Below are 21,749 nucleotides of genomic sequence, written 5' to 3' on the forward strand. Positions count from 1 at the left end.
TTCCATTGATAAATAATAAAACAACAAAAAGGTGACTCATATTTGAACTGTGACCACTTGACAATAGCTACCTTATATTTGAACTGTGACCACTTGACAATAGCTACCTTATATTTGAACTGTGACCACTTGACAATAGCTACCTTATTTTCAGATTCTTCTTGGAATTTTGCAGTGAATTGGTATAACATTAGCTAACTGGTTTTTGTATTATTTTGGAAAGCGTACACTGAGCTTATGGGTGAGAATGATTAGCTTTAATCTCTTAACATTAAATGAATGATGTTGGTATTCTATTTCAATTTTCAACTGAATATTTGTTGATATTAGTTTTTCAATTTTGTACTATACTCATAGACGCTGATGTTGATTACAGCTAATCTAGTTCTATTATATTGATAGAATATTTTATCATGGCATAATGCCGACAGCAAGTCTAGTTGAATAGATATTATCATTCGTTCGCTAAGTGACTTAAATATCAATTTCCGAATTATACAATGAAGTAATGGATGATGATAATAACAACTAACACAGTTAAGAACGATAGATTTGTGTTCCGTTTGAAGTTTCACAGTGAATAGACTTCCTGACGGCAGTTAGCTCTTCCACGCCTGGATAAGTGCATCCTGCCTCGTGGCTCGTGGGAACATTTTTGTTGAATTTTACAAAACATCTATACCAAATACACTTACATTATTTTCCCACAAATTCATAAAACAGAAAAAAAACAATCAATGAAAACTTGAGATTTTAAATTTATTTGATAAAAGTTGTATTTTCTTAGATATAAGCTAAAATACTATTGTTATTACATAAATTTCAAATATGAAGTTTTTAATTTTTTATTTTATGAAATGCTAACGTTGTTGTGTTGATATCACTATGCTCTGAACAAAAAATTTTCCTGAGCATAAAATGACAGTTCTCGTCATCTAGAAGGAAAGGTTGTAATCCTTTGAACAAAATAGTGCTAATTTGTTGTTGTAACTTAAATAAATCTATAGTTTGATTAATATTTAGTCAGTCACTGTTTCCCTTTATCTGTTGTCATGGTGTGATGTAACTGCCTATATCTCAGCTTTGACAGTTCTTAAGTTATTAACCTAAACACGTCATTAGTTATTTTGAACAGTAAAAACTGATCATAATTTTGTTTTGTTGAGCTTTGAGCCTGGCCTGGCCTAGCGCGTTAAGGCGTGAGCTTCGTAATGTGAGGGTCGCTGGTTCGCGCCCGAGTCGCGCCAAACATGTTCGCCCTCCCAGCCGTCGGGGTGTTATAAAGTGACGTTCAATATCACTTTTCGTTGGTAAAAGAGTAGCCCAAGAGTTGGCGGTGGGTGGTGATGAATAGCTGCCTTCTCTCTAGTCTTACATTGCTAAATTAGGGACGGCTAGCACAGATAGCACTCGAGTAGCTTTGTGCGAAATTCCAAAGAAAACAAAAAACGTTTTGTTGAGATTTGTTTACATTTTCGAACAAACTAATAAACACTCAACTTGGTAACACTGTGTCTAAAGAATATATTTTTGCTAAATGTTTCCGCCACAATTAGTGCTGAATTTTTAAAACATAAATTACAATTTTATATTTCATTTCAAACATGTTGGAAAAATATTTATTCGCGAAACATGAATTAGGCCTAATTAACCAATTTTGCGCTCGACCATATGAAGTTTCGTTTCGACGACAAAACAGTTATATTTATCCTTGTTTTCATTGGACCATATCGACTTAAATAACTGTTTTATTAGAAAAATAAAATCGAGGAAAAGAAATGTAAAACAAAGTACTTAAATGAATATAAAAGGCATTAACATCTATTAAAGTTCAAAGTTCATTATTATTTTAGTGCGGAAAATAAATGTTTTTTACGGTACTCTGCTATCCATTGCAAAAACAGTGAAAAAAAATAAAAATAGCAATTCTAGTTTTTTTAAATGAAAACTTTATCAGATTTTAGGATAAAAATTAATAATCAACATTATATTGTGCTTGTTATGAGAAACTTTAAAATTTGCGAATTTCATTAAACTTACGTTATGCAAAAGTTAAGTTGATTAAAGAAACAAACCTCAAGAAGGGGTAAATTTTGTTATACCTTGATGGAGGAGCATGTAAAAAATTTGTAATTATAGGCTGGTTATGAGGAACTTATACAAGTGTTGGTATTTGTCCTGTACTTTAGGAAGAATTTGTAACGAATGAGATTTAAAAGAACAAATGCAATTCCGTCATCTTTATTTAATAAAATGACGACATTAGTTGCGTTTTACGTTTGCAGCTGCTGCGTGTTACTATGGTAGAGTTGAGGGAGAGAAATCAGATGTGTGCGTGTTTTTTGTATAGCAAAGCCACATCGGACTATCCGCTGTATCCACCGAAGCGAGTTCAACCCCTGATGTTAGCGTTGTAACTCCAAAGACTTACCGCTATCCCACTTGGAGACGAGAGACATCAGGTTGCGACAATGAAATGGGTTTGAATTTTAGTTTTTTTTTGTCTCCTCAGTATAAACATTTGGCAACTAAAACTGTAAGATATCGCTTGTTGGTTTTGTTTTTTTTGTGTATGTTGGTAAAACAAATATTTTCATTCATTCATTCATGTAATGTTTCTAACACATATATTTCTATGTCTAAATTAAGTGTTCGACTGCTAACAAACACACTATCCTTAGATTTACAGCATATTAAATGTTGTGGCATCATCACAGGTTTAAACTGAAACCACAAATTTGGATTACAAATATCGATGATACCTTTATGACATGCCGACATGGTAAGAAGTTCCATTAACTCTGCTTATAAGGTAAAAGAACATCTTAGTTACATTTCTTTTTAGATTATTAGTATAGAGAGACCTAGTTTGTCTAGTATTTAACGTATCACTATTGTTGGAAGGCAGTGTTGATAATTATCCAGATTTGTAAGTCATTTATCGTTTTTATTTTGCTTTCATTCACTAACTATAACTTTGATCAATAAATTTATCAATGTAAAATAAATACATTGTGTTTTCCTATGCTAGAGTTATGTGCACAAGAGTTAAACAGGCATTTGATAAGTTCTTTGTAAATCATTAATAGACTGTTTAAGGTAAGTTTCTGTTTGCAATCAAGTTTTAGATTCATACATATTTATAGGATAGTTTAGAAATTTATAAATATCCTGATGAAAAACACTGAAGATAAACTACTAAAAGTGGATTGTATTTTCCTTATGTAATTGGTATATCTTGTACAGTTTTTAATGATACTTAAAGAAACAATATTATTACTCTGTATATATAAACTCATAAATAAAATTTAGGATAAAGTGGATAGAATGAAAAGAAAAGCAGGTATTTATAAATCACTTTGTGAATGTAGAAGTACATGCATAGGTCAGACTAAAAGGAATCTGAAATATAGAGTGAATGAGTATATGCAAGATGTTGAAAATAGGAAAACAAATATTTAACCACTAGATAAACGTCACAGTATAACACACCAAACGATCCAATAGGAAGAGATTATGTAATTAGCTGAATATAAAAATTAGGGTACCAGAAATATTCGAGACTTATTGGAGATGATTAAATGAAAAAAAAAAGAATGTAGTAAAGAAGGAGAAGAGTTTGTTTGTTTTTGAATTTCGTACAAAACTACTCGAGGGCTATCTGCGCTAGCCGTCCCTAATTTAGCAGTGTAAGACTAGAGGGAAGGCAGCTAGTCATCAACACCCACCGCCAACTCTTGGGCTACTCTTTTACCAACGAATAGTGGGATTGACTGTTACATTATAACGCCCCCACGGCTGAAAGGGCGAGCATGTATGGCGCGACGGGGATGTGAACCCGCGACCCTCGGATTACGAGTCGCACGCCTTAACGAGCTTGGCCATGCCGGGCCAGAAGGAGAAGAGATTACTGGAATAGAATACAAGTAGGCGACGTGATATTTGTATTAAATATGGAGAATACAATAGCATATCCTTTAAAAGAAGATATGAAAAGTGTAATAGATCTTATGAATTTATACATGCAAAAGGATGCATTGAAGTGTCGAAATGTGTAGAGCAATTTGATACAAAAGTTCAGTTCCAAGTAAACGTATTTTATTGTGTGAAACAGAAAAACGTTTTCTTGTTGTTTTACTTTATTTGAATTACTTTTCTCAAACTTGAGTCTAAATTCGAAAGTTCCAATATTTAGTTTCTATCACAGTTAAGAAAACATAAGGTTTTGTTTATTTTTAATTTCGCGCAAAGTTACACGAGAGCTATCTGTGCTAGCCATTCCTAATATAGCAGTGAAAAGGTAAATGAAAGTAGCTAGTCATCACCACCCACTACCAGCTCTAGAGTTACTTTTTTACCAACTAACAGTGGGATTGATGTAACATACAACATTCTCACGGCTGAAAAAGCGAGCATGTTGGGGGAACGGGGACTCGAGCTCGCGACCCTCAGATTGCTAGTCAACTCCTTAACTACCCGTTATAAGGTAATTAGGTAGTTTCGTTAAGAGTGCTGTGAATCTAATTCAAAAAGTATGATTTTTTATAGTGATTTATTTCTTTAAAGACGAAGAAAACACGGCTTAATATTTCATTGCAGCACTATTTATTTCGTTTAGAATGATTATTAGGTGTTAACTATGACTTTGTTCTTCTTGTAGATGGATTCATTCTGTAATATTAAAAGAAAAGTCATCAAAAGTATGTTATTTGCTATTCTAAATATATTGTTGTTTATTTGAAATCATTTTCCTAAACACTTAAAAGGTACACCATACCTGCATGTTACTTTCCAAATCTTGTTTTCACGAGTATCATATATTTACATTAAAGTAGAATTCAAAAGACAAATAAATTCGAGAGTAATACAAAATTTTTCTAATTCATTTGATTTTTGTTAATTCTTTCATCATGGCTGATTTCTAAAGTTTACAATATATGGATATTTTCAAGAATTATACATACTAAATGTATTCAAGTGCAAGGATAAAAATATAAATCTCTAGATCAGTAACAATAATTTACTAGTCCACCTGTTGTGTCTCGAGGGTTCCTGGTTCGAATCCCCGTCACACCAAACGTAATCGCTTTTCATCCGTGGGGGCGTTATAATGTTTTGGTCAATCCCAATATTCGTTTGTAATATAGTAGACCAAGAATTGGTGGTGGGTGGTGATGACTAGCTGCCTTTCTTCTTGTCTTACACTGCTAAATTAATGACGGCTAGCACAGATAGCCCTCGTGTAAATTTGCACAAAATGAAAAAGAAACACCTGTTCAGCAAAGGAAATAGGCTCTTGAATTTATACGTTCTACTTTATTAAACGTAAAGCTACACAATGAACTACCTGTGACTTCCCACCGCAAGTATCGAAACCTAATTTTTAGAGGTATAAGTTTTTAGATTTACTTCTGAGCTATCATAAAGTTATAAAGTTAAAATTTTAAAAATGAAATTCGACTGTACTACACAAGCTACTTTTCATGAAAATATCTGTTTAATTTGATTATTTTTTAAATATTCAAGTATTTTCAATAGAAACTTTCATAGCATTGACTTAAAGAATGGATGTATATATTTATTTCTTAAGTTCTATGCTCTCTAAACTTAACCATTCCTTACATTAATTTTATACCAGTTTCACTTCAGTTTATACCCTAATCCAGCATCTTTCTTTGTTTGACTTAAAAATCTCTTCATATTTCATTTTCTAGTGTATCATGGAACAAAATTTTGTTTTACTTTTACATTTCTTCTTCTAATTTACTCTTTAACTAATCTGTTTCTATGTTTCCTTCACTCATATGTTTCTATATTACTTGTCCTATCTCACTCTTTCAGTTAATCTATATCTGTATTTCTTAGTTTATTTTTCTTTATTTACCCTTTTTTAATGCCATGTAGGCTTTTTATTTTTGAGATTTTACCTATTATAATGGGTATTTCATTCTTAATCTTTTCTCTTTTTAAAATTTTAGATAAGAAATTGCTACTTCTTTCTAATTTTTCTATTTTTGCCATGTCAACTACATGCATTTAAATTTGTCTCGCAATGTTTCTGTTTTTGTCGTGTTGAAGACACCTAATGTTAAGTTTCAACTTTTCTATATATTTTCGATGTTAATTAGATACATTGATATTTTCCTTTAAAACCATTAATTTATGCTTCTTTAATACACATATTATAAAATTTTCTCTTAAATACTCTATATGTTTTATATACTCACTCAATTATGAATTTCCATCTCATTCTATATTTACACGTATCTTACGGATGGATGAACATTCTGTACTGCAAAAATGTGGTTACAAGCGCTTAATTATTGGCTTGGTAGTGTAAATAACAATGAACGTAAACACAGCCTAGAAAAAGTGTTTCCTTGGCTATGTTCACAATTAGGAAATGCAAAGATTAGACATATCAAAGTCATATTAGAATTGTGGTTTCTCACTGGCATAATACGAGGGCTGTTCAAAAAATACGCGGACTGACGTCATAAAACAAAATGTACTTTATTTAGAAGTTACAGGTCTGGGACCCCTTCAAAGTACTCTCCTCCCCAACGCACACACTTATTCTAACGGTGTTTCCATTTGTTTAAACAGTCCTGGTACGCTTCTTTTGTAATGTCCTCCAGCTCCTTCGTCGCATTTGCCTTAATCTCGGGAATCGTCTCAAATCTTCTTCCTTTCAAGGGTCTTTTGAGTTTGGGGAACAAGAAAAAATCGCAAGGAGCAAGGTCAGGTGAGTAGGGGGGTGGGGAAGAACAGTGATCGAGTGTTTAGCCAAAAACTCACGAGTTCTGAGGCACAAATTTCGCAGCAACGCGGTGCATCTTCAATTTTTCGGTCAAAATCTCGTAACAAGATCCAACTGATGTCCCACACTCTTTAGCAAGCTCCCTGACAGTCAGACGTCGATTTGCCCGCACCAGGGTGTTGATTTTGTCGACGTGTGGGTCGTCAGTTGACGTGGAAGGACGTCCAGGACGCTCATCATCTTCAATGGACTGCCGACCATCCTTAAAACGTTCATGCCACTTGAAACATGCCGTACGCTTTATAGCAACATCACCGTAAGCCGTGTTAAGCATAGCAAAAGTTTCAGTCGCAGATTTTCCACGTTTAACACAAAATTTCACAGCAAGTCGTTGCTCCTTCAGGTCATTCATTCTGAAATCCGCCAAACGAAAAAATCGCACTTCATTTAAAACCGCGTAGCTAATACACAAATGAAGATATCTGCAATCGGGAAATAGTCTCGTAATCAGCTGATCTGTGCGAACCTAGCGACACCAAGCGGATTCCCCTGGAACCAACTGGAGCCGCGCAATTCAAACAGTCCGCGTATTTTTTTAACAGACCTCGTATATTAAAAATAGTGTTATATATTTACAAATAATAAATCTTTAAGCACACTTTAGTAATGAAATGAAAAAGGATGAAAAAGTAACAATCATTTTTATTATGCATGAAAGGACAGTAACAATAAGAATGTACTGTATAGATCATTTTAAAGTTCTGAATAAGTAGGTTAGAATACAAGATTTGCTTCTTTGGCTGCTTTATAATATTGTCAATGTGCCCCATTGGAACAGCGATAAGTCGAGGGAGTTACACCGCTAAAATGAAGGGTTTGATTTCTCCTCCGAGTGCACAGTTGAAAACGCAATGTGGTTTTTCTATAAGAAAAAAACAAACACATTATTGCTAAGAAATATTGGTATTTTAACAAGCTTAGGTTAAAATGTGGAACAAAAACGTCCTGTTTTATTTCTTGAGAGGAAGAGAATTTCACTTCTGAGTGTTAAGTTTTTTTTGTTTTAGGTTGGATAGGATAATAAAATGCTTAAAGGCCAGTTAAGGCCTTCCATTGTATCCAACATGAAGGTTAATATTAAGAAATGTTTTTATAACAGTTTTTGGAAGAAAAGTTGAAGTATGCTCAAATACAAAATTAAGACAATATAATTTTCTTTATCCTTAAAATCATTTGTAGCAGTATAAAATAGTCTACAATTACTTATAACTTGATATGAACAACTACCAAAATACCTGAAACGGAATAACACAAACCTCAAAAGATAATAGTGCCAAACTAGTAAAACAACCTTCTCTAATGATATAATATAAGAAACAACATGCTGATATAGCTAAATTATCTATTGAATTGATTTTTTACATGCAGTCTATGTTTTGAAGGTGGTTTGATCATAGGTTTGTAGATCAAAGTCTCTTTGACGAGAAATGTAATTTACAGTTGATTCATAAATGAATAACATGACGATTGCATCTTGAAGTCCTCTGGTGGGATAGCAGATAATGTGACTTTGTTCTAAAATAAACAAAAGTAAGAAACGATATTTGTATTCTTTTAAACCATGCTAATATAGATCGAAATCAGGAAATAGTACTAGCTAATAAAGATATTCATGAGGATTGAAATCAAATGATTAAACTGATTAATAAAGATATCCATGTGAGTTGAAATCATTTTATTGTGCTCACTGAGAAAGAATACTCTTGTAGATTGAAATTAAGTGATTGTGTTGAAAAAGGAAGCTGCTCCTATGGATGGATTGTACTCAAGTGATTGTGTTCACCAAGTATGATGATGAAGGAGATTAAAGTATGTGATGTTCCTGGTTAAGAAATATTCTCATGTAGTTTAAAACCAGGTGTTTTTTTGTATTGAAATCATGACTGAATGGGACAAACAAGTTGTTTTTGTGGATAAAAAACTGGTGATTCTTACGGACAACAACGGTGCTCATCCGGTTGTAAAACATGTCATTGTGATAAAAAAGTAAGATGTTCATGTAGATTAAGATCAGGAATTTGTGTTAGATAAGGAAGTAACTTATGTTGATTGAAGTCGTGTGAACGTGCTGGTAAAAGAGGTTGATGTTCATGAAAAGTATGTAATTTTACTGGCCAAGAAAGATGCTCCTGTGGATTGACATAACTGTTTATGCTGGAATAGTAAACTGTTCATGTGAATTTTGATTAGGTATTTTGATGGATGAGGAAATTGCTCATAAGAATTTACATCTTATTATTGTACTGACCATATTTCATTTTGATGGCCATAAAAATAATAATGGTTTGGCTAAGGAAGATGGTTATGTGTATTGATGTAAAGTGATTGTGCGAAAAAAACAATTACTATCATGTAGATTGAAATCATGCAATTGGTCTGGACAAGATATATTTTGTAGTGGAATGAAATTAGGTGATTAAGATAGCTAATGAATATGATTATTGAATTGTAATTATGCAATTATATTAGATCAAGAAGATGCTGATGTAGATTGAAATAATGTTAATATTCTCGAAAAGATAGATTCCGTGTAGGATGAAGTAGAGTGATAGTGCTGGCCAAGGAAGATCCTCATGAGGATTGAAGTCACATGATTGATTAGGAAAAGAAGTACATTCATTTGAAATTTGAAATCTACTGGTTGTAACTTTTGACGAATATGTTCAAGTTAAGTGACAGGTACACGTTTATGTAGGTTAATATCAAGTAATTATTTCAGACAAGAAATATGCCCATTGTGATTGAAATCCAGTTAGTGTATTAGCCAAGAAAAATGCTCATATATATTGAATTCACGTCACTTTACTGACTAAGGAAGATAATAATGTGAATTAGATGACTATGGTGGCCAATAGTTATAATAACGATGTGTATTGAAATGAGGTAATTGTGCTCGACTAATACATTGTTCTTAAGGATGAAAATTAGGTGAGGTGACTTTGCTAACCAAAAATGTTCTAATTTAGTATCATGTGATTGTTTTGTTCAAGGAAGAAGCCTCAGCAGAATACAGTTAGATATCGCATTGCCTAAAGAATATCTCCATGTAGCTTATAATCAGGTATTTTGCTGGATAAGGAAGATGCTCATCTAAATTGCATTCAGACTATAGCGCTCGAAAAGAAATGGTCATGTACGTATGAGTTAGATGATTTTGATGGATAAGGAAGATCATTATGAGATTGAGAACAGGTGATTGTGCTAAAAAAGAACTATTCTAAAGTAAATTAAAATTAGGTGATTTTGGTGGCCAAAAAATTCTCTTATGAGTTTTAAACCACATGTTAACTGAGAACAGGTGATTCAGCTGACCAATAAAATTCTCACGTTGGTTGCAATGTGGCATTTATGCTCGACGAGTGAGGTGCTCTTAAAATTTAAAATTACATGATTGTAATGTTTGTATTAACAGTAAATGATACTGTCGTTCATTAGAATTACGTTATGTTTCTGGTAAAGAAATATTCGTCTGTAGATTGAAATCAGATTACTGGTTTGTCCAAGGAATATAGACGTGAAATTGAACCGTGTGAGTGTGATGGCTAAAAAAGATGCTTATTGAGATTAAGATGAAGTGATGGTGACAGAAAAAAAATATTCTCACGTAGTTTAAAATGAGGTGATTGAGTTGGGCAAGGATAACTGTAACGGCCAAAGAAGAAATTAATGTTGATTTTAGTCGGATGGTTTTACTGACCACAGAAGACGTTCATGTCGATTTAAATTATTTGATTGTATTAACCATAGGATATAATCATCTGTACTGAAATTATGTGATTTTATTCTACTAGGTAGGTGCTTGAAGTTCCACTGGATCAATTTCAGACCTTAGAATTTATCTTGGAAAATGCGTCGCCATTTTGCGTGAACATATTACTTTGTGGCCTGGACATATTTATTCACATTAACAATGAATCATCTGGATGTGTTATTTGTTTTTTAAGTAATTCAAACCCTTCTACAATAATGTTTTCTAAACTATTACACAAACTTGTGTTGCGTTATCTTATTTTCTATATAAATTTTGTTTTATACTGAATGCAGAAATATTTGGAATATAATACATCAACTCAACTTATAAGCTCCCAGTCATTTCTCTTCCACAGTTTCTTCTATAAGGTGAACATCAGATCACATGTTACGATGCCAATCATTCCTTCCGCATTTTCATACGTAAAACGGCTTATAAAATTACATTAAATCTTCCTAACCATTCCTAGTCCATATTTGTATATTATTATTTAATTTGCTATGCTGATTTCCAGTTTGTTTAAAGTACTTTGATAAAGCTATTTCTTATCTTTAGATATTATAAGTACTTTCTCTTTATCTGCCGTAACCTACTCTGTTAAAATCCTTATTTTATGTTCCTCTAAAAATAGCGTTGAAAGAAACTTTCATCTCTAACTTATAAAGAAAGACTTAAACTGAAATGTCACCTCAAATTTAATTACTTTAAAATTATTAAGGTTGGATACACAACTGTTAGTTAGCTATTAATCCGTATATATTAAACGAACTCGCATGTAAATAAGTAAGGCATGGATACATATTACACGTAATCGCATGAAAAATAATAATGATAATCATTTTCTATATAAGCCCAATTGCCAATTGCGTGAAGATATCGACAGATAATTCTTATTATAGTAACTTAATTATGATGTAAAACCGTTAGCTACAACGAAGCAATTCTTGTACATAATTAATCTACGAATGACGAGAACACTTTCCTCTACCGGCAAACCTCCTAATGAAAACGTTCATAAAATATAGAGAAAATTAAGAGTTATTAATATAATAATGATGAAACAAATTAATATAACTAAAGTTATTAAATATATATATGGGAACAGAATGTTTTTCTGCATTCTAAAGACGTATTGTAGGAATACTAAAACTTTGATATTCATACTAGCACCAGCCGTGTTTAGAATATATTTTACTTCAAGTGGGTTTCTCGTCATCTTGAATAATCCGTGATGACGAGAAAATTTACTTCTAGAGAAAATTATATATTTAAAAACGGCTGGTATAAATAAAGAGAGCACCAGTAGAGGAGCGATCAACGTTTCGACCTTCTTCGGTCATCGTCAGGTTCACAAAGAAAGAAAGGGATACTGACCGGTAGCTGACCACATCTTTGAAGGTGCTTATGTAATTGAGTGTAGGAATGTAGAGAGCGTGCTTAGATGTTGGGTATATTTATTAATATAGGTATAAAGGTGTTCCTTTGTATTGGTTTATTTTGGGTTTGAGGTATTGTATGAGTAAGGCTTCTTTAATTTTGCGTTTGTTTATGTTTGTTTCTTTATTTAGTATTTGGGTGTTTTCTATGTTACGTTGTATTTATTTGATTTGTAGTGTTCGAAAATGTGTGAAGGTGAGATTTTGTATTCTTTGAATCTGGTTTCTATTTTTCTACTTGTTTCTCAAATATAGAAGTCGTAGCAGTTATCACATTGTATTTTATAAATAATGTTGGTGTTGCGTTCGTCAGAGTTTTTACATAGTACAGACCTTAGTTTTGTGCGTAATTTTTGAATAGATTTGGTATTAACTGGAACGTCATATTTTGTTACTAGTTTTTGTCAAATGTTGTTTTTTTTTTCTGTTGATATCGGGAATATATGATATGCAGCAGTATATGGTTTCGTGAATTTTAAATCGTGGGATATATTTACTTTTGTTATTTGATTTTGCTTTTTATCTAGGTGTGTGCGTATAATGTTTTATACAAGGAAACTTGTTGATGCTGATGAAGTATTGTGTTAATTTGTTTAATTCGTCGTTAATTTTATCTTGTGAGCATATTTTTATTGCTGTGTTTATTTTCTTTCTTAGTATGTTGAGTTTTTGTTTTGTTTCATGTGCAAAGTCCTAAGGAATGTATAGTTCAGTATGTGTGATTTTTCGGTGGATTCCTGTTTTAAATTGTGTATCGGTTCTTGTAATTTTGAGGTTAAGAAATGATATTTGATTGCTTTCTTCCTGTTCACATGGAAATCATATAAACAAAACTTCACTCTAGAAAACACCCAAATACTAAATAAAAAAACAATTATAAACAAACACAAAATTAAATACTCCTTACTATTACAACAACTTCAGCCCAAAATAAACCAAGCAAAGGAACATCTTTATACCTATATTAATAAATATATCCAACATCTAAGCACGCCCTCCCTCTACATTCCTACACTCAATTACACAACCGCCTTCAAACATGTGGTCAGCAACCGGTCAGTAAACCCTTTTTTCGTTTGTGAACCTGACGATGACCGAAGAAGGTCGAAACGTTGTTCGCTCCTCTACTGGTGCTTTCTCTACCCATACCAGCCGTTTTTAAAAGTATAATTATCTTGAATAATGTTTTATTTTAGGTATTTGTGTATCTTTTTTACTACTATATATATATATAGAATTTTTAGTTTGGGACAGCGATAAATCTTCGAATTTACAACGCTAAACTCAGGGACTCGATCACCCTGGTAGACACAACAAAAAACCCGATGTGCCTTTGCTACAAGAAAAATACAAGCAATCATTGTATATATAATGAAACAAAAGATGAACCTTGAAGATTTGTAAAAATTCTGTATTCTTATTAACTTAAAGAAAGATATGCATATACAAAAAAATAAATACAGGTTTATAATGTTCAAGGATGAAATTTCCAAAAATAAGACACTTTTGTATGAGGTTATATAAGAATGAAAAACTTCCAACTTTATCATTTTTAAGCTTTAGTTAGGCTTTAATTTCCTTCTAGGTTTTAAACCTTGTAACTTTTGATGTGATTTTGAATTCATTAATATCTGTCACACGAGCTATCCCGGTATCCTGATGTGGATAAAAAAATAAATTATTTCCTAAAAGTTTTGTGTTGGTTGGATTAGACATAAGGAAGACATCTGGCTCTGTTTTCGAGATATAAAGTCGCTGTGCCTGACCCGAGATCAAATTTTCTTTCTATCGTTTATTATTAAGAAATATTTTTCTTTTTATTTATTAACTTCCATTTATAGTTGTTCATCTGTATGTTTTGTATTTATAGTTATCCACTTTTCTTTGTTCTAAATCTTTCATATTTAGATCTATTTGGTTTTGTCTCCCACATGTGCTCAATAGGTTTTTTTACGTTATGAATATATGTTGTTTCATAAATATACGGTTTCATTTGTATTAATATATATATATTAAGTAGTAAGCCAAGACACCAGAAGTCTGTCATATCCCCACTTGCAATATTTCTGAGAAAATATGAAATTTAGTAAGTCAAAAGAAAAATAGAACATCCCATGTGAAGACATATGATACTTCTTAAATAATATAATTATACTAAAAGATTAGAAGTATTTCATATTACTGTTTGAGGTAATTATGATAAAAAAATATTAACATAACTGAAAGCAAGATTTCAGAAGTCTCCTATATCGCGCATAAAGTACTTCTGATAAAAATATCGTCATATATTAGGACCGAGAAAACAAAAGTATTTGGTTCCATGACGTAAGATACTCAATAACCATAAAATGTTTTAAGGCAATACATGAGAAGTCTTTAATTTCACCACTTAAATTTGTTCTGAGAAAAATATAAATATATATTCAGCCAAGACATCAAAGTATGCTATATCAAAATATAAATTTATTCTAAAAAATAAAAAAATAGTAAGACCAATATACCAAACGCTTATCCTACCAAAAAATCAAGTATTTCCAAAAACATATACTTGTTGTAAGAAAAAAAATCTGAAGTCTTAGTTCTTCCGCAACATTTATTGTTGAAGAAAATGTGAAACAAACAAACAGCACACACAAAATGAAGACAGCCTACTTTAAGTATAAAATTTTCTGATAATTTTTTGTTTATTTGCAGTTAATCACAAAGCTACATAAAAGGCTTCCGCGCACTGCTCAACACGATTATAGAAACCCGATTTCTAGCATTGTAAATTCGCAGACATTCTGCTCTCCACTCGTGGATTACTAACAGATATAAATGCACATACAGTAAGACAAAGATAAAAGAAGTCCATCATTTTACCACGTAAAGCACTTGTGACAAAAAATACAGACATGTGATAACCTGAGACATTAGAAGTATCCCATATCACCCATTAAGAGTTTCTTATAAAATATAAATGTATACACTTGTACGAAGGCATCAAAAATATCGATATCATCACAAAAAGTAAACAATTGAACAAGTTGCAAGCTTCAACATGAGAAGTTTCTCATTTTAAAACATTAAGAAGCTTTAAAAATATAAACATATGCTAAATCCAACTCATCAAAAGTGTCTTACATCTCCATACATAGATAGTACTTATGAGAAACACATACATATGTTGTAAACCGCGACAGGTGAATTTTACAATATAAAGTATTTCTGATAAAAAACAAACAAATATATACATATAGTAAGATAAGACACCAAAAGCCTTTCAAGTCATCACATCAAATACTTTTGGCCAAATACAAATAAGTAGTAAGCCAAGACAACATATTAAGTATTTTTGAAAAATATAAATATCTACTAAGACAGAGATTACAGAAGTCTCCCATATAATTATATATATTACTCCTGAAAGAAAAGCATATGCATGTAGTAACCCAAACCACGAGAAAATTCCTATATCAATTTGTAAAGAATATTTAAGAATAAATAAACATGTAGTGATACCAGGAAAATACATAAGGTATTACTGAGAAAATTTGAACGTTTAGCAAGAATTGGAAGTATATAATAATATCAAATAAAATACTATTGGAAAAATTCATACTTGTAATAAGTCAAGACATCATAAGCCTTCTATAAAATCAAACGTAGTATATCTGAGAAGAGTATAAACATGTAGTAAGACATCAAAACCCTTCCCTATAACCACATAATATCATTCGGAGTAACATATAAACATCAGAAGTCTGCAGTGTGATCACATAAAGTATTTAATAGAAAAATATAAACAGTTAATAAGTCGAAGGCATAAGAAGTTGTAATAAATCTCCACAAAATAATTCTGTGCAAAATCTTCAACAACAACTGTAACTGACAAAAACAAACAAGTAACAACTAACGAATACTATCACCAGACCAATAAAATCGACAATGACCATGTTGTCAAGAAGAACCAGTATGTGTTGTACAAACAGTTTGTTCTCTTCACCAATTATACATGACTAAATACATCAATAAATAATTTAAACTTGTTAAAAAATTAGTTTCAAAGCTAAGTATAAGTGATTTAAAAATTGAGTACCGAAATTACACATTACTTTTTTCCCACATTTCAGAAAACAAAATTGCTGTTATGGGTAAATTTGTTAAAAACACGTTTCTGATAGTAAAATATTTCATTAGCTGTGTTACGTAGCTTCTGTATTATATGGCTTAAATTGGGTGTCATTTTCTATATTATATGGCTTTAATTGGGTGTCATTAACTGTGTTATATAGCTGCTATTGTGTATAATTAAGTGTGTTACATATCTTCTGTTCAGGGTTTATGTTCAACTCTAAAGACACGCAGGAATATATATAGAGTGGATCAACATTTATTTGTCCAAGAGCACTGCACCGATTCTGGAATTGTAATAACATAGCATATAGACATACTATAAAAACACACAAATCAAAATTTATTTACAAAAAAAAAAAGGGAAAGTGTGGGAACCACGCTTTGTACTATTATGATTATCTACGTATATATATATTCTTGTGTCTCTTATTTTGAGAGACATATTCCCACTTGCAATATTTCTGAGAAAATATGAAACTTAGTAAGTCAAAAGAAAAATAGAACATCCCATGTGAAGACATATGGTACTTCTTAAATAATATAATTATTTAAGCTTCTTAAATAAGAAGACTTATTTAAGTATATCCATACTTCCCCTGCAAGTACAACGGTATGTCTCCAGATTTACAACCCTAAAATCAGGGGTTCGATTCCCCTCGGTAGGCTCCGCAGATAGCCCGATGTAGCTTTGCTATAAGAAAACATACACACATTCTTACAGAATACTTCAACGTAAAGAAATATTTGAGACATGTAAAATCTTCATTTTAAGAATACCCTATTTTATATTTGATAATTTGTATGACATTTTCATAAGCAGGAGATCAAACTTCTATTTCTCAAGTTTAAATAAAATATGCAATGATTACATACTTAAAAAGGGAATTAAGAAATCTAACAACATATTGATATGCGAAATAGGAAGTTGTATAACGTACAAAATTCATCCATTCAACAACAACATTATCAGACAATGGGATCTTAATGACTTTCTTGCATTACAAATGAATGCGTTCTTGACTTTTAAAATGACTGTTTTTCCGATAAAACATTTGATGTAAAATAGTTTTCGTATCTTTATTTAATAGCAATGAATATTTGCGTCATCAGGGTTTTTTAAATGTATAACAACACAAACAAATGATTTTACGAATTAAATTATTTTTCATACAGTGTTATTTAGAAACTGATAAATTGGCATTTATGTCACATATATCTTTAAACTACCGCTTATTTTTCTTGCATTTCTCATAAGTGTCTTTGCTCAGTAACCTGGCTAATAATTGAAGTATGGTCTTAAGATCATTTCTAGTGTTGTGTGATATAAGATATAAGCTAATCCATAGAATCGATGCTAAATGGTTGGTTTACTAACATTACTGGTATAATAGGATTTCCGTCATCGTTCTTAGTACCCATTTAAGGAGTATTTTGCATTTATTAATCCATACATTTATATGTGCGTATGTAAATTTTTGGACGCAGCGTAGATATAAAAGGAGACTGTTTAAATGGTTGTTGTGAGCAAATACGTTTAAGGTCGTGTGACCGGAACCTTGACCACATAGTCCTTTTGCTGTCCTTTATAACAATATTAATCATTATTTTCAATGTATCCATTAAGCTATACTTGTAGTTTTTGTTTTGTGTATTTTTGCACTTCACCCTATAAATTATGCCGCAGTGGATCAGTGGTTAATTTACAGACTTACAGTACCAAAAATCCTCAGTCGAAAAAGCGTAAACAGTCAATTGTAGCGTTGTATTGAAACAGAAACGACAACACTACAATTCAAGTGATAATTTTTACAGCACGTAATATAATGTGTTGCGAGACTTGTTCAGATATTATATTAAGTTTACATGACTGGTTTTCACACACACTTACACACAGATGCTACAAATCAAGACATACGGGTTTTTTTTGTTTTTTTTTCCTGTATACATGGTTCGTTTCTTCTCAGAACCACGCTTTACACGTATACTATATGGTAATTGCATGATAACGCTTCAAATAATAATTACACCAAAGAATAATATATATATGTTTATACAAATATATATATATATATTCCATACAATATAGTTTATTGTATATATATATATATATATATATATTTATTTATACAAGTAAACTATATTGTATGGAATGCCGTTCGTGCAACGTTCACTGTTTTGTATTTTAACAAAGTATACACACATATATAGAGAAAATTTATGTTTAATATGTGAAGACAACACAAACCATACTCTTTTTTTTTTTAATATGAGGTCTGACACAGTCTGGTGGTTATGGCACTCAACTCGCAATCTGTAGATCACGTGTTTCAGTAATGTTTTTTTTTAATATGAGGTCTGACATAGTCTGGTGGTTATGGCACTCAACTCGCAATCTGTAGATCACGTGTTTCAGTAATGTGTCTCCGAACGTGCTCATCTTTTTAACCTTGGTGCCGTTATAATGTGACGTTAGTCCCACTATTCGTCGGTAAGGAGTAGTCTAATAGTTGACAGTGGGTGTTTTTTACTAATTGTCTTTCTTCTAGATTAGCAATTCTAAATTAGAGACGGCTAGCCCAGATAACTTTTTATTGACTTTGCAAGAAAATTCAACACATAGATATATTCATATATAAATGAATATATATGTTGTATTATGTCCTGATGTCTGTGTGGGCGCGCACACACACACACACACATATTTATTTGCAGCTATGCTTATCTATGTAAATATATTCAACTAATAAGTGCATATCAAAATCTCATGCACGTATTCAGTGTTCATGGAAATATAAAACTCGTCTTTTACTGTACACTACTAAATGAGCGAGATTTTCCTGCGAAACAAACACTATAGAAAAGCTTACCCCAAAATACAGTTTTGATTCTTCAAGTGCAGTATTTTTCATACATTGCAGACGACACTATAATTATCTTTTATTTATCCTTTTTTCTGATAGAGCTTTGATTTCGTCGTTTCTTTAGACATATTATCGAGAAGAGTTTATCATTCTCTGGATATCAGCAAGGTTAAAAAATAAGTAGTGTCTATTTTATTATTTGTAAGATAAGTGAACGTTTTGAAAGGTAACTGATAAATATTATCTATTACATAGCCTAAAGATGGATTCACAAATGTTTCAAACAATCCTTAAAAGCGACACCTAATAAGTCACTCAAATAGAACATATATTTTGGTCAGAATTTTGTACATATTTGTTTCCATATTGGTTAGTATTCTACTGATATGGCTATATTAAACAATTTTTACTTTGAAAGTGTATCGATTTTTAAATCAACATTTAATATTTTTCGTTGTATACATTCTGTTGTGTTTATTTTATATAACGTACTATTCGACAGTTTGATTTTTTGATAACCACTAATGTAATAAGGAAAACGAAAGCTGGACGTATCTATTTTATTCTATACACTAATTCGAATTAAACATCTTCTAGCTCTCTTTAATTCAGAACTAAGTCTATTTTTCTAAACGTCATATTTGGAAATGTATTTAATATTTACACGAGTTTATAGGGCATCTATGTGAAAAGTAATCTTTACTTTTGTTATTATTAACGTCATATTATGACATCAGTACTGTCATCGCTCTAGCTTCATTAATGTAAATGTCAAGTGTGTTATCCATCTTCGAAAACTAGGTTTGATTCCATCAGACGTTTGTAAAGTAAGGGTTTTTATAGTTAATTTGCTGAAAAATAGAGGACGAACTCTGTGTCCTGAGATTTTAACTCCTGATTTAGAATTTATTTTGTCAAAAATTTATTTGATCAGTATTCATATATATAAATGTTGAATTTGTTCCGAGGAGACGTGTATAACATCTTTCCGATCGTCATTCAGATATGGTACATAATCCAGTTGTTTCAAAATTTATCTTTATAATGTAATACTCAAATCCCCACGAGCTAAATTAATATTTTGAAGTAATATTATAAACTAAGATGTAAAACAATATCTATGTAAAAATAGCTATTAATTACATAGCCGATAAAAATATCTATGTAATTAAAGAAAATTTGAAAAATTAACCTGGCCATCAGTAGAACTAGTTAAATATAGTTACTTTACATATCTGGTTATGTATTTATTGGGCATTTTCGCTGTTATCATCGAAGTGCTATAGATTGATATCAACTTGTGTTTCTTTGTGCTTTAAAAATTATTTATAATTTTCGACTAAAAATACCAAAGTTTTACAATTTGCAAATATAGAACAAGAATTTTTTTTAATTGACAAAATATTATCATTTATTTCCGATTATATCAATTTATTTCGCCCCTATTCTACCAATAGGGCTTAACCAGTTAAGAGCATCTATAATGTGTTTGTGTTTTTCTTATGGCACAGCCACATTGGTTTATTTGTCCACCCGGTGGAATCGAACCCCTGATTTTAGCATTGTAAGTCTTTGGATTTATAACACCTATAATAATTGTAATTTCCTAGTAGCTATGTAGATTGAAAGATAGGTTAAATCTTCCAATTACTCACTATATTTCTCTTATATCTCGGTATAAGACAAATTGATAAAGTTAGTACTATTTAATAAGCTATTGGCTCAGTGTATTAACTTTTTATAACGAATTGAAGCAGTATGAAACATTTCAATAATAAAGTAGTATGTGTGGTAAAAAGCTAATACACATTATTGAAATACGAAAATAAATAGCAAAAGAGTGTAAATAGTAGTTTAAATTGTATGCTATGCAAATTGACTAGGTCATTTGGGTTAATGTTGACTCTTATTAAAAATTATTTGATATCGTTTCCTTAACTTTATTAATTTTCCAACCTAAACTTAGTTTTTTTCTGCTAAAGAAAACTGCAAGCCAAATACGAGACAAATTACACGAAATCAATAAATAGCAAATTTCGTATATCACTTACATGGGCCCGGCACGGCCAGGTGGTTAAGACATTCGTTTCTTAATCCGAGGGTCGCGGTTTCGAATCCCCGTCAGACCAAACATGCTCGGCTTCTCAGCCGTGTGGGCGTTATAATGGTCAATCGAACAATTCGTTGGTAAAAGTTCGTAGTCCAAGTGTTGGCGGTGGGTAATGGTGACTAGCTACCTTCCCTATAGTCTTACACTAGTAAATTAGGGACGGCTAGCGCAGATAATTCTCGTGAAGCCTTGGGCGAAAAAACAAACAAACCACTTACATGTATAATACTTTAAAGTTGTCTCAACTTCATTGGTTTGTAAGAGACTTATATCAATAATTTTTTTTTGGTAAACAGAACTGTTTATTTTGTTTTCATTCCAAGTGGTTTACCAACATATTTACTCTGTAAGCTGAAAAGTAGCACTGGTAGTATTGACAAGTTTAGAAAATTCACTATTTTCAATCGGCCTAACTTAAGAAACAGGCATTATAACTTACCATAAAGTAAAAAGCTAAGTTGTTTGAATACCGCTCTTTGTTCTTTCTTTCCCGTTTTAAAAATATAGCTTAAAAATAGCCTACCATTCGAAGTGTATATCACAGAGAGGCGAGGAAGTTTAATCTATCTGCTGTAAAATCCTGTAAAGTATTTAGTATAAAGATGAAAGTCCTTGTCTCATAACGAATGATTTAAAAGAAACATTGTAAAGATAG

At 31.5% G+C, this 21,749-nt stretch overlaps 1 protein-coding gene and 1 long non-coding RNA gene across 2 annotated transcripts in view; one reads left to right on the forward strand and one right to left on the reverse strand.

The window, feature by feature from the left end:
• LOC143249179 (uncharacterized) overlaps positions 1-21,749 on the forward strand; it is an 85,430-nt gene that overhangs the window by 21,397 nt on the left and 42,284 nt on the right. The window lies entirely within an intron of this gene.
• Positions 7,477-21,706, reverse strand: LOC143248338 (uncharacterized). The gene is made up of 3 exons (XR_013026922.1): positions 21,618-21,706; positions 21,036-21,282; positions 7,477-7,682 (listed from the first exon to the last, which is right to left on the reverse strand). It is a non-coding gene; the product is annotated as an uncharacterized LOC143248338 (long non-coding RNA).

The sequence above is a fragment of the Tachypleus tridentatus genome, chromosome 4 (genome assembly GCF_004210375.1).
Source record: "Tachypleus tridentatus isolate NWPU-2018 chromosome 4, ASM421037v1, whole genome shotgun sequence".
Lineage (NCBI taxonomy): Eukaryota > Metazoa > Arthropoda > Merostomata > Xiphosura > Limulidae > Tachypleus > Tachypleus tridentatus.